We start from the raw sequence: 14,342 nt of genomic DNA, 5'->3' as shown, positions 1-14,342 counted from the left end.
GAAGATTAGAAATTCCTGACTTCCCTGAAGACGTAAGACGTCTGCCAAAACATTGCAAAATGGGTGGGTTTGCAAATAGACAGCAGTGAGTATGCAGCAAAGACAGTACTCAAAGACAGTGTCCAAAGCAGCATATGTGACATGACTGTGACACTAGGAGGCAACTGGTGCAGACCACACATGTCAACTCAAGAGATGCAGCACTGGTGTAGAGCACCCACTTTACATTTTGCCAGGCAATGTGTTCATGTCCAGGGTGCTCCATGTGGTTAGTGCACCTCATACTCTCCATAGGAAATGATTGCTCTCTCGAGTGTCCTCTGTGTAGCTTTTGCACAGGGCATAGTAAAAAAATAAGGGAAAAATACTATAATATTAACCAACAGGTATCAAAACTGTCACTAGGGTATTTTATTGAACAGCATGAATAATAAAAATCTGATTGTACTATCCACCAACAGCAGAGAGGGAGACTGACTCATAGCAGGCTGTAAGTTTGTGTTGAGTTAGTCCCACTGGTCACCTACTAAAACCAGGAGGCATTCATTCAAAAAATTTAAAACATTTTCTCAAAAAATAATTAATATGCATGACAGATGTGATTTAACGAAGATCAGTACTGAGCTTAGACAAATTAGGTGATGCTGCTGAAGAGTTGAAAAAGCCAAAGAAAGAAAAAATGTAACATCAATTTGGTTCCCCCTCAACAGGAACTGTCACTTTAAAATCAGACGACAATAAAGCAACACAAGAGTTGTTGTAGGACAGAGGCCAGCTGACCTCAATATCAATGATAGTAGTGAAATGAAATTAAACTGAGAGAAAAAAATGTAGTATTTGCCACAGTTACAGAAGTATCATGAGTATACACTGTACATCTTGCTTGGACACCAAGTGCAAGCTGGAGCAGATCACTGTTCCTTAGAGAACATTCCTCACAGCCCGATGCCCTCCATACTGAGAAGTCTGCAGTGCAAGACCACAGAATGACAAAGGTCTGATGTGAAAGTAATACAGAATCCCAGAAGTAAAATTCCTGCAACAATTTCCCTTGCACCTTTTCACAGAACGACAAAATATGAAAAAAAAAATTGTATGAACAAATGCCTATGATATTAAAACATTTTCCAAGACTTAGGCAGTAGAAAAGCATTCTCTGAACAGTATTAATAAATTATAGAAAGCCCATGAAAAAGGTTGGTCCCTGGACTACTAGAAATTAGTGACTTAAAAGAGTTGTATGTGAATGATGGAGCAGCTCTAAGAGATGTATTATGATTAAGATTACATTTTCTGTCATTCAGTACAACACAGATGGATGCAATTCCTATGTTTTTATGGAAGCACAGAATGAGGAATGGATAGGTTGATGGAAAAAAGCTTAGGAAAGCTAAGGAAAAAAACTAAATGCACCTTGTTCATGATACATCACACAAGGCTGGCTCCAGATCCCAACACAATTAAAGCCAACCCAGGCAAAATCATGAGATAATACTGTGGCTGGAACTACAAAAAGTAAAATTCCAGGTGTATAACAACTCAAAACAAGCAAACACACAAACATCTTAATGCAGTTACTCAGCAGGAACATAGGTAATAACTACTCCAAACAACCTGTATTTACAGGAGGGATATTTTACATCTCTTGTCAGTGAAGTGGCAAAACCACTTTTCCTTTAAAAAGAGAAATTAAAAACATGTCTGGTATAGCTTTGCTGTCAGTCTCTCTGTTGACATACTGAGACTGCGAGCAACACGAAAAGTCTTTGAAACACCTGTTACTCAACCCACTTTAATTTACACTTTTCTATTTTTAATTAAATGTATTTTTATGTGGTTATGTTTTAATAGAAAACAGGACTAAAAATACCACAGCCCAATTTTCCATCAAGAGGAAAAACAAAGAAAAGGTTTCATAAGATACATCACTCAGACAATTATTTCTGAAATTACTACCTTACAGTGTCAAATGATCAACAGAAACAAGAATAGAATCAAAATCTCATCTAAGAATGACTTTAATATCAAGAGTTTTTCAGATAGGATTGGTCATCTTTCTTTATTACTGAAGTTAAGTACAGCTAAGCTGTCAAGAACAATTTGCTGGATCCACATCCTGCATCCTGTCGTCAGAGTCCCTTCCAAGCAGGTGTCCCTCTTCTATGCTGAAAAACAAATATTCATCCAGCATGTTTTGCTGTGTTCCAGTAAGTCCTTCTGATCATGAGAGCAGCTGACTACATGGGGCCAGGAAACTGGGTAGGCTCTGTAAACACTTGTAAATCACTAGAGAATATTAAATCTGGCTTTCCTATTTTGTCAGCACTCCTGACCCGTGTTTCATATCTTCCCAGAATTTAATCTGTACCCTTGTTTTCCATTGTGATGCTAAATGTGATAAACGTGATATTTGCAGTGTGAAACGGACACAAATGCATTCTGAAATAGATTACAAAGACAGAGAAATTGAAAAAATTCAATCACTGCAGCCAAGTGCACTATTGTAAATATGATGGGCTGGATGGTTGTTAATACCTTTAAGTACTCAAAGGAAGAGAGACAAGGTACAAGAAATACCAATGTTCTACTCTGTGCTTTATTAAAAAGAATATCCCCCTGGGTTTGTACTAACTCTATTCACTTCCCCCATGCTCTAAACTAAGATTTTCACTACAAAAGCAACAGAGTTTAGAAGAAAATTTTAGTACAGAAACAGGCATTATACAATTGTACCTGCTTTCAATGTTTTTCAGCTATGCAGTCCTCTCTACTCAGTTTCCTTATTCTGACCCCAGGGGTTTTTAACTTAATGTAATTTAATGAATTACAGACATGTTTGTAAATCTGCTTACGAGTTAGTATGTTCAGACTATAAAAACATATGAAGATAAGTTCAGACTACTTTGGAGAAGTGTTTTGTTCCTAATGTTAATAAGAATAGGAATAAAAATTAATCAGCTTTTGATGAAGAAAATTAAGTTTTTTTGTCTAGTTATTAATGTGGCCTCAATATAATATATTTTGTGAGCTGAATTGTGTCTGAAAATTCTCATTTATATATATCTTGTTTATATATGTCAAATAAGACTGGCTGAGAACTGAATAATTTAGTATGGGCTAAATTATCATGGGGTAGGTAACCCATGAATACAACATTATTCTTAAGTGAAATAATGAGGAGTTTCAGTCAATGAGAAATTAATAAACTCAGCAAGAAGACACAGACTATTGCCCGAGCTCAGGCTCTTTGGATCCCTGAACTTGCCTTGCATTACTTTCCAGTTTAAACCTATGTAAATATCCTGGCAGACATCCTAATTTAAATGAGCACTTGGTCTAACAAAAAAAACATAGGCCTCTATTTGATTGCACACCTAGTATCTACTGAATAGCAAACTTTTTAGAAGACTTCTTCAGAAAAAATTGCATTGAAAGCTGGCTGGGAGTGCCTCTCTGCTTTGTATTACGTTGGACATCAGAAGGAATATCTTCATGGAAAGGGACTGGAAAGGACTGCACAAGAAGGTGGTAGAGTCCACTTACCCAGAGGTATCCAAGGAAGGACTGGACATGACACTCGGTGCTTTTGTCTGGTTAACAAGGTGGGGATCAGTCCAGGTTGGACTTGACAACTTTAGAGGTCTTTTTCAAACTCAGTGATTCTAGGATTCTGTGAAAGTGAGCAGGGCAATAAAAAGTTCAGGAAGCTTGGAAAATAAGGAAATTGAATAAATATGAAAAGAATTGCAATCACTTTTTGCAACACAGAGTAAAAGGTTGAACATTCTTGTTCTGACAAAAATACACAGAGATAAACACAGGACAAAGATAATTTCTAAACTTGTTTTTCATTTAAAAAAAATTTTGATGCTGAAGCAAATCTTGATCATTTTACACTGCAAATTGTTTATGTCAACTTAGAACACTTCAAAGTATTTAAAAGATGACTTTCACCTGTTCAGAAGCAAGTCTTAATAATTTGTAAGAAAAAACAAAAGTCATTAGTTGGAGGTTTAATAAAGAATGTACCTATTATAAGTCATCTATTAAGTGTACATTTACAATTTGCATTGGATGTTGGTTTCCTCATGAGGCATATTACATTACCCTGATCATTCCAGAAATTTTTACTTTCTTTTTGTTCTATACTTTCAACTTAATTCATTTCCTATGACTTTCTCCTTCCTGGTAAGTTTTTCTATGAGGTTTTATAACATTAGTATCTGAATTCAAATCTAGCCAAGTGTTTTTGAATAATTCTATGATTAGTTGCTTTTGCCATTTACAGTAGTTTCTAAATTTCAATCTAGAAATATTGGACTGCATACTATATTATAATAAACACTAAAATGTCCTGCTTTGTAGTATCAGAATGTCCCAAGAGCAATCCCTGGGTGACTAATAAAAATAAATTTTCCCTTACTCTTTTCCTATTACTTTTTTGAAATGCAGCAATGTTTCTAAAGAAAATGAATATGCTGTGGGTTGTGGAAGTTATGCCACAAGAGATAGGATAAAGGTAGCAGAGGACTAAAGAAGTTCCATAAAAATGCAATGCATCACCACTTTTTCTGTATAACTGAGCAAGATTTTTCTCATTCTTTCTAAAGTTTCTGACTGAATAACCAGAGAGAAGGAGTTAGAAATCAATATTTCTTTCTATGCCATAGTGAAGAGACTAATTTTCTTCAAACTACTGAAAGAGTATGAATGTGTATTAGATTTGCTTTGCCTGAGAACATTTGCTATGTCTGTTTGAAGTAGATTCTGATATACGTCTTTTCTATCCATCTCACCCATCTTGGCACTGGTCTGCCCTATAGTACAGCAGCATTCCAAATCATTGTCCTTCTTAGATGCAATTCCCATACTCACTTAAAGCCCAACTAATCCCACGTAAGTGAAGACAACCTGTAAGCTCCTTTCATACTGTACTCTGCCTGTGGCTGGAACAAATTTCATATGCTATCTGAGGATTATATCTGTCATGAACTTTAGTGCTGCTTGTAGAAAATGATAGGACAAGCCCCATCCCAAGACATGTCAGACGAAAAGTCAGCAGCAAAGCAAATTGCTAGTAGCAAAAGAAAGATTTTAGTGAACTGCTAAGATGGAGTGCCAGTCTGTCTCCCCTCAGTGACAGAGATGCTCTTTATCTGCTTTGTCAAAGCTTGACATGCATTAGTATGCCAGACCCTCATACCAGCAAATTCAGCACAGGGCAGCATGTAACATGTACCCACAGGTGATTTGTTAATATAATTTCCTTCATTTTCAATCAAGACATATTCAGTTTAATTTAGATATCTGCTCCTTCTTTGCCACTGGGGCCTGTGTCAAGCTTACATAGGAGATGCAGCAAGCTTTATTAGCATAGATATTAAAGTCACTCATTACAAGTGACAAAGCAGAGCAAGCAATCCAGCACTTGCTCAGTGTCACTAGGTAAAGCTGTGTTAAACTTGATCTGAAACTGCTCTTCTCTATCTGAAGATATAATAGTTACAGACTAGCAGCATCACCCCAGAGCAGCAACTTAAATGTATTATGTATTTGAGCTGATACTTTTGCCTGCAGAGATATTAAATATTAAATAAAATGTTTCTGATACTTAGATTATTCTTCCTTTAAAAAAAAAAATCTTTCTCTTATTTACTGAAAACATTTTTGCCTCCTCACAGAAACTTTGTTGCTATTGTGTACCACTGCCGCAGCAAGATCCCTTGATCCAGACTAGAAATCCATTAACTTTATAGTTGGCTAGCATCAAATGCAAATGATGAGAGACAATCGTGGCCTTAAAAACCATAACTGGAGTGAACAAAACATTTAGGTAACTAGGAGAGGAACACAGTACCAAGGGGATGAAATTATCTGCTTGAAGTTACAAAACAAAGTACATTCAAAGTACAAAAAGTCTTCATGTCTTCTAGCTCCTTATCACTAGGTGAAAATATCCTCCCTCAGCCTGAAAAAAAAAATTGTTTTGGCCTCCTGCATATAATGTCAATCTGATCATATCCCCATCCTCCAGCTGTTGCTGTTGCTTCTTAGTATGGTAAGAAATAATGATCTTCTGTAATATCTTTCCAAACGAGAGTTTAAGGACTTTGTTTGTTAGTACATATGAGATTAAATTATATGGCACCATTTATATATTTTATAGTACCTTGTAAAAGCTGGAGACAGTATTTGTGGACACTCCTGAAGAGTGCTTGGAATACAAGATGTGAGTCAGAGACCCACCACCCAGAGGGTTAGAAATTACTAGCTTTAGTAGGGTGCCCACATTGTACGTTAACAGGAAAGAATTTGTATGTTTTTCTTAAATAAGTTACTTTCCTCAGAAAAAGAGTCTTTATAGTCTATGAGTTTATGTTTCTGCAAAACTCTCAAAATTCAACCCTTATCTTATGGTGTTGCAGTCAATGCCTTGATTATGAGCAAAGAGAAAGCACATATTTTATAGATATAGATATAGAAATAGATGATATAGATATATAGTTATAGATATAGATATAGTTATAGATATAGATGATGATATAGATGATAGATATAGATATAGATATAGATAGATATAGATATATCTTATTATAATGGTTTGACTTTGGCACAGTGCCAGTGCCCCCATGAAAGGTATATTTCTAAAATGGTTACCGTAAGATGGGACCCAGAAACAGAACAAAGCAGGCTCCAGCTTGGGAATGGAGGGAAAAAAACCAACACTTTATTAATCTATAACATAGAGACAGGGAAAAAGGAAAAAAAACACATACAACAATCCACAATGGAACGCTCCTCCTCCCACCCCTCTAACACTTAATCCCCTCTAACACTCAATTCTCAGTCTACTACCGTCCTTCACACAATGTCCCCCCAGTTCATCAGGAGAGAGGAGTCTCCATCTTGCACCATGGGCCTCCCCAGGAAACACAGTTGGAACCTCCAGTGCTTCCATGTCACATGTGGCAGCCGCCCGGAGAGAATGTGCCGTGGTGACCATCTTCCTTCTATGTCCAGTGCTCTCACCACTGTCCATGGATCCAAACTGCTTCTCAGGTCCTTTTAAGAATGTCTTGCCCAGTTCCAAGAAGTGGCCGCCTCTCACCGTTTGGGACACCTGTCCCCCCCATATTTCACCCCCTGGGGCCGAGGGGCCTCGTGAGCAGAGATCCTTCTCTGCTGAAGGCAGAGGGCTCCACCACACCCTCCCCATCAGTCTCTGTTCTCTCTCTTTCTTCTCATAACAGCTTTGTCACTTTTGGCTTCTGGCCAACCGCCTCCCCCAAGGTGCAGTCTCAACATTACAGGAAGAAATTGGTTCTGTACCGTGGCTATGTAAGAGAAAAGTCCAGCCAAACGGCCACTCTAAATCATCTCCTCCATCCAGGGCACTTCTCATCTGCTGGCATTTCTTCATTTACTCAAGCCTTCTTCTTCTTGCCCATCCTCTGTCCCCTCTCAGCTCTCAGCTGGGGAGGATCAGTGTTTTTTACAGCTTCCACTGTCCCAGCATCAAAGGGGTTAAAACTCCAGCTGAGGTCTGCCTTCAGCTGGGCACCTTGCCCCCCATCTCCTCCCTTCTTCTCCTGGCCATGTTGCCGGCACGAGATATCAAATTTCAAGCCAGCACAGTCTCTATCACTCTCTCCCGGGGGGCTGCCCAAACATCCCAGGTCTCCTCCATCCCTGCACCTTGCAGGGCTCTGGCCTCCCTCCTCTCAGGCTGCATGGCCTTCCCCTCCCCTACCCAGACACAGCTGGGCAGGGGAGGAGGTCAGATCGACTCACCGGACTCAAAAGAGATTCCTTTTGAGAATCCTCTGCTTTTAACCCTTGTGTGTTCTCAGAAGTGTATCCAGGTCCTCAGTAGCCACACTAGGTGCTAATTTTTAAATCTGGCCACTGATTGGTTTGACCACAACTTTCCCAGAAACTCACTTCCTGGTCAAACCACAATTTATGGTATAAATAGATACACAGATATAAAGCCAAGAATGTGATGCCACTATATTGAAGTCTTAAAATTCTAATCAAATTCTGATCATTATTGGTCTAGATCTAATTGTCTATTAGTTACTGTAAAGGACAGAATTCTACAGTTACAATGCTTTCATACAGTAAGTCTCAATAAGAATAATATGGTTTCACTTTTTATGTACATACTTTTTGGTTTCTGCATCTTTCTTGGGATGGTGGCCACCCTTCTCCTGTTTTGGTTCCTGAGGCCAGTGGTTTCATGTGATTGAAGAGAAGTTGAAGGTGGAGGGTGGGGAGGGGGTTTTGCAATAGATTATCAGTGTCTTGGGTTATTAATCATTTCTGAATTTAGATGATTACCCCTAAAACCAGGTTTGTCCAGCTCCAGGTCTGGAAATATGCACCACTCTCCAAGTTTTCTTGCTGTCTGAAATTAACTTTGTAGTGTCTGGCAGTTTCTTTTGATAATGCCATAAGAATTTACACTATTTTAAGTATCAGAGCATTTGGACCATTATATGGAGATAGTTGAGGACACACATCAATACAGTTAATTTTTTTAGGGAGGTGATCTGTGCATCTGGTTACAAGGGCAGAGGAGATGTATTTTCCCATTTGAGTATAGAACCAAAGCATCCTTAAAAATGGTTTAAGTATCTTTAAGATTTCTTTAATCCAGTAAATGGTTCTAGTAACTTTACTGAACTATTTTAATGATTTAAAATGAAGACCCAGGTTGCTATCTTCAGCAGGAAAGTTCTTTACCTTACTCTAGACATAGCTGCATTTTCTTTTCTTCTAAGGACAAACACCTTATCTGTACACACCAGGTGAATAGTTTCCAAATCCTTTCCCAAGTGTGAATCCAGAAATGCAAGGTGATAGGTCTGGTCACAGTTAGTAACTTGCTTTCTCCCTCCTGCTCTGCAGTACCTTCAGGAATCAATATATTGGCAGATGATTCCTTAGGTCCAGCAGGAGTTCTTTCCCTTGCTTGTTCTGGCTGGGTATTTAATCCTGTTGTCAATCAGAGCAATTGAACATGTTCTTGTCCCTTTTTCTTTTATAGTGAAAGGTGTCAGCTTGCCAAAATTGTTTCCTTCTTTCATGTTTTGTCTGACTTTCTAATTTTTGTTGTGAGATGTGCAAGGGAAACACAAATCTGGGTCTGTAATCCTTTTTTTCTCTACACTCTCAAAAATGCTGAATCCTAGAGAAGTGTGCATGTGTGTTTTTCCTAAGTAAGTCAAACCTATGTCTAGGTCATTGTGTGCTTAGAATTTTGCCAGATACAGACTTAGCTCTTCCTTCCTGGAACTTCATGCAGCAAACCGTAGGTACAGTGAATCCACCAGTCACAATTCATTCTACACTGCTACAGTGATTCCCACAAGCTGTGTTTTCAGGCTCTCAGCAGCTAGGACTTCTGTTTTATAGTGATCCTCGTGGTTCTGGTTTAGAAGTTTACTATATGCACTAGATATATATTATTAGGGACTACTGCTAAACATCTGTTCTTGACATTCTGGGGATTTCTTTCAAATGAAGTAATAAAAGACAGGGAGTTGTATAAACAGTCTAACAGGACACTCTAACAGTCACTGAACATGGAGGTATGTTACTTTTAAAAGTATCTCACAGATAATTTTAATCATTAATCACTGGAAGAATTACAGATTGACTATTGACTATAAATGAGTTGACTAAAGGGTGACAAGAACTTAGCAGAGTCAGTCATACACACTGATGAAAACTAGAGTGATATGGATGCTGAGTAATAAGTATGTTGGAAAAAAATTCAATCAGTTTTAGTCAACAATGCTTTTGAAATATCAGAGAGAACTAATGTCTGCCTCCCACTGGATTCCCATTTAGAGATCATTGGTTACTGACTCATAATTCTGCTATGCAGCATTTGGGCAAATAAACTGGCTAAAGCTCAACAGATGAAGATGAGGAAATTTCAAATTTTGCTGATGCCAGTGGTACATTCTAAATACCTGTTCACTAATAAAGATTGTACTTCAAGTTATGGGTGATAAGAGAGAAATAAAGAGGGAAAAAAATGTTTTTTCAAGTGTGACAAATGTCAGGTCATCAGGGTATATTTTAAATCCTCAAGATAAGAGTATCTGTTTCTCCAGACAGCATTATACTCAAATCAATTGAGCATACAGAACTATTTTGCCAGATTATTTTTGGGAGACATTCATGGTTTTTGTAATGTGTTAAACAATATTTCTGTGTATTTTCTTGATAAATTAAAAAAAATAGAGAAAGTGTGCTTACCTTGAATATTTGCAGTGTACCAATGAAAAAGATATCTCTGAAAATTACAAAAGTCATGCAAGGTTGTGCACACATTAGGGTTTCTGAGTGACTCTGACTAGAGTTATTGTATTGCAGCCTGTCCTGTGCCATATTGCATTATCCTTTGTTGCACAGGTACTTACTGGAGTGACTGGTTCATTTATCCCTGCTCAACAGACATGTGAAGTCATAACCTCATCTGAATGAAGATATTGAAAGAAAGAAAGAATCTAGAATACATGAAAAAAACACATGCTTCAAAGAAATTTTGTATTACTCTGTCAGTAAACCCTTCATAGCCTAATTTGTGTTGGTATTAAATTAAATTAAACTTTTTGAGAGCTAGAAAATCACTTTTTTAAAGTTTGGGAGTTGGGTTGTTGGGGATTTTTTTGTTTGGTTTTGGGTTTATTCTTTTTTTTTCTTTCCTAGAAATCCTGCTTTATTATAGTATTTGTTTATTTTGTCTTTTCTTGTGTGATTTTAAATACTCCGACATACCTGCACTCCTAAATCTCTCAGGAGAGACACAGGCTCTGGGATATGTTTCAGAACGTTCCCACAGGGATTATAACTCCCCATGTCCACGCAGAGAGCATTTGAAATGTCAGATTACATGTAAAGACATCTCTTCTGACATAAATCCAAATCTACACGGCCAATATAGAGGTTTCTCAGGTTCTATGCAGTATACAAATTTTAAAAACACAAACTACAGCAAAAAAAAAGTTGCTCCTACTCTAAATTCAGACAAAAGTAAATCATGGTGAAGCCAAAAATAAAATGCTTATACTTTTGTAACCTGGAGCTGGTTGACTACACCTGAGAGAAGAAAAGAGTAAAATATTAAGAAATTAAAATTCTTCTCTACCTGTTGTTAGCTCTGTCCATCTTGAGCAATGCATCCATTTTGGGACTGTAAAATGAATGTACCTTTTTTTTAAAAAAAAGTGAAAGAGAATAACATTAAAAGTTGTGTAATTAGAGATTAGTGGGAAATAGTTGAAAGACTTGTTTAGCCAAGCTAAATAAAAACCACAAGAGCAAAATTGTAAAAACCAATTATGGTGGAAAAGATAAAAAAAAGTGAAGAGTTTGTGTTGGTAGGATGCAAAAATTAAAAGCTCAATATGATGAAAAACTGGTGGGACAGTAGGGGAATTTAGAATATTCATATCCTAGAATGCTTAGTCTGCTAATATTCTGATTAGAAAGCCAGAAAAGCAAAACGAAGCTAAGGAAAATGAAACCTTGCATTAGACAGCTAAGGAGGACTACAAAACCTGAAGGATTATAAACCAGATTGAAACAATCCTGGCTATAGTTATCCTTTCCATAAAATAAGGAGGGATAGACTGGGTTACTTCTGAAACTATATAGGTTCTATGCAAGGAATAAGTGAAATGTTTTTCACATGAATGTGAATAAAGAAGGGAAAAGCTTTTCTGTTTCCTGGACTATGGTAAATTTACATTTTTGAGACATGTTAACATCTTACCTGACAAATGTTAAGAAATCATAGAATCACAGAATCATTGAAACTACATGAAGAATTTAAAAGGTCTAATACATTTCCTCAGTGATGCTCATTCTTTCATGACTTTGCTATTTCTTAAGGATAAAGCGAGGTGCCTACCCTCAGGCTACATCCCTGTTATACCAGTCTGGCAAGCAGTGCTGGACGTGACCAAGGTCTGAACTTGAACATCCCTGAGCCAGGGGGAAGCCTGCTCTCACCCAGTTCCCTCCCAGCCATCAGGGCCAGGTCCCATCATTGCATCTCAGATAGCTCAGTCCCTACTACCAACACCTGCTCAGGAGTAACTACTCAGGAACAACAATTGATATTTCTGTTTGTTTGTTGTCCTCTTGTGTTGTGTGTTTCTATTCCCTGATGTGTTATTATCTAAACCTTGCAGATGGTCTCCATTGTTCTCCAAATGAGCATTTGCCTGGAATCTCCACAGTGGCCTGTGCTGACAAATTGCTGAAAAGGGCTGCACAATGAACACTGTAGAAGTGCAACAGCATAATGGGCAAGCAAGATGACAGAGCCCATGTTTATCTCCTTGAGTTGAAAAATTCACAGTGGAAGTTTGAACAGCTGCACTACTTTGTTTAGTCACCAGCGCTGAAGTCTCACATAAATCGTTTTGACTCAAAGAAATATTGGAAAATGTTTGCATTTTTACTTAATGGAAAAAAGGGGGGAGCATTGGAATGGAAATGATGCTATGGTGTATGCTGTAAGGATTCTGGGTGGTAGCACTTAGGAGTATATTGACAACCCATAATAAATAGAAATATAGATGTGATCAGTGAAGAATAATGAATAGCATTATAAGTACATGGTGAAATATACTATGTTGTTACCCATTTAAAACTGACTTTAGATTGTATAGAAATAAATACATATCTGTTGGAACATAAAAGACCAAGAGTGATAAAAGAATAAGAATGCAAAGACAAAATGCCCAGTCCTAGTCCAGTTACCTGTGTAATAAGCTATAAAAACTCAATAGAATTAAGACATTTCTGAGGTAAAAAATGACCCATTTTGGAATGTAATGTAAAATTTGAGAAGTTCCTGAATAGATGAAATAATAGAATATTCTGTTTCAAAAGATACTTCAGTCAAAAAAAAGACTTCAATTTGTCTGTATTTCCTTTGTGACATGGAGGTCAGAAGGCCAGAAAGCCTTTACTGTTTTCCAGATCTTTAATGGAAAGATTGAAAAGCCTGAAAGCAGCCATGTCCTTTCTCAGGCCTGTCATCTGAGAACCTAAACTCTGACCCTAACTACTTGGATATAAACATCTTTAAACACGAAGAGTCAGGAAATGTTTCGTAACATTGAGTCTACAGGGTCACATGCTGACTGCATTAAGGCTATCTAATTCTTGCCGCTGGATTACCCTTAGACCAGAAGTAATGACCCAAAGTGGGGGTTAATTTTCAAATTTATTGCTGTATGAAATAATGCTAGCAGCACTGCTGCCCCTGAAGTGGAGTAGATCTGGGGCACTACTCCACTCCAGGGGCAGCAGTGGATTAATGCTATTAATGTTATAAAACCGGGGGTTTTATAGCATTAATCCACATTGCATGCCTTGGGGCATTCAAAAGAGTATGCTTGAATCTCAAAAATATATTATGGAATAGTGATGGAGTGACACACAAACTGGAGAACAATACAAATATTAAGACTTGGCCATACCACCTGTTATATTGGTCCCTGATCTGGACACCTCCCAAACCAACTATTGCCTCCAAAAGTTTTAAATGTTGTGTGTTCAAACAGAGGGTGCAGTCAAGGATGTCCTCCATTGGCTCTATTAGTAGCATCATGGTTGAGCTGTCTGTTTTCAAAAATAGATACATGGAGTTGTGTTATGGGGCTGTTGGAGTCTTCATTAAATTGGCATATTTCACTGAAATGTCTTGCCCTTCAAAAGCCCAACTTTCCAAAATAACTTTTTAACCACTGTTAAAAAGGCTTATTGTTTGAGGAAAAAGAGAAACTTGGTGCTATACAGAGGAGAATAATTCCTCTGAGAAAATCAGATTGCAAGATGGTTAAATAAATAGAGTTGCTTCTATATCTTTCTTATTGAAGAACTAGGCAGTGACACAAATGGTTAGCAAGGCATAGGTTTGAGCCTAAGTTCTTTCCTAGCTCGAGTTTGTTAGTCAACCAAATTTTATTCTGTCATAAATTCCCAGATGTTAGTGACTCTAGGATTATATGATGAGAGTGTATCACTTCATCAGAAATATATGCACTATTACAGAGAAAACTTGTCTTTAATATAGAATTAAAGGACTCAGAAATATCAATAGAAAGGGTAGTCAAGGCCTGGTCTGTATGTATATCCTGCATCCAATCCCCAGAATTTTTATTCCAGACAAAATATGAAGGTCATATAGCTTAAAGGCTAGCAAACTAACACAACAAACAGCAAAGGAGGCATAGCAAGTCATTCATATTCTCTTATACTTGGAAATAAATTCCACAGTAATCAAACTGGCCAGCTTCATGAGGGGAAAGAAA

Source organism: Passer domesticus, chromosome 1 (genome assembly GCF_036417665.1).
Source record: "Passer domesticus isolate bPasDom1 chromosome 1, bPasDom1.hap1, whole genome shotgun sequence".
Classification (NCBI taxonomy): domain Eukaryota; kingdom Metazoa; phylum Chordata; class Aves; order Passeriformes; family Passeridae; genus Passer; species Passer domesticus.
Note: the sequence above shows the minus strand (reverse complement) of the source record.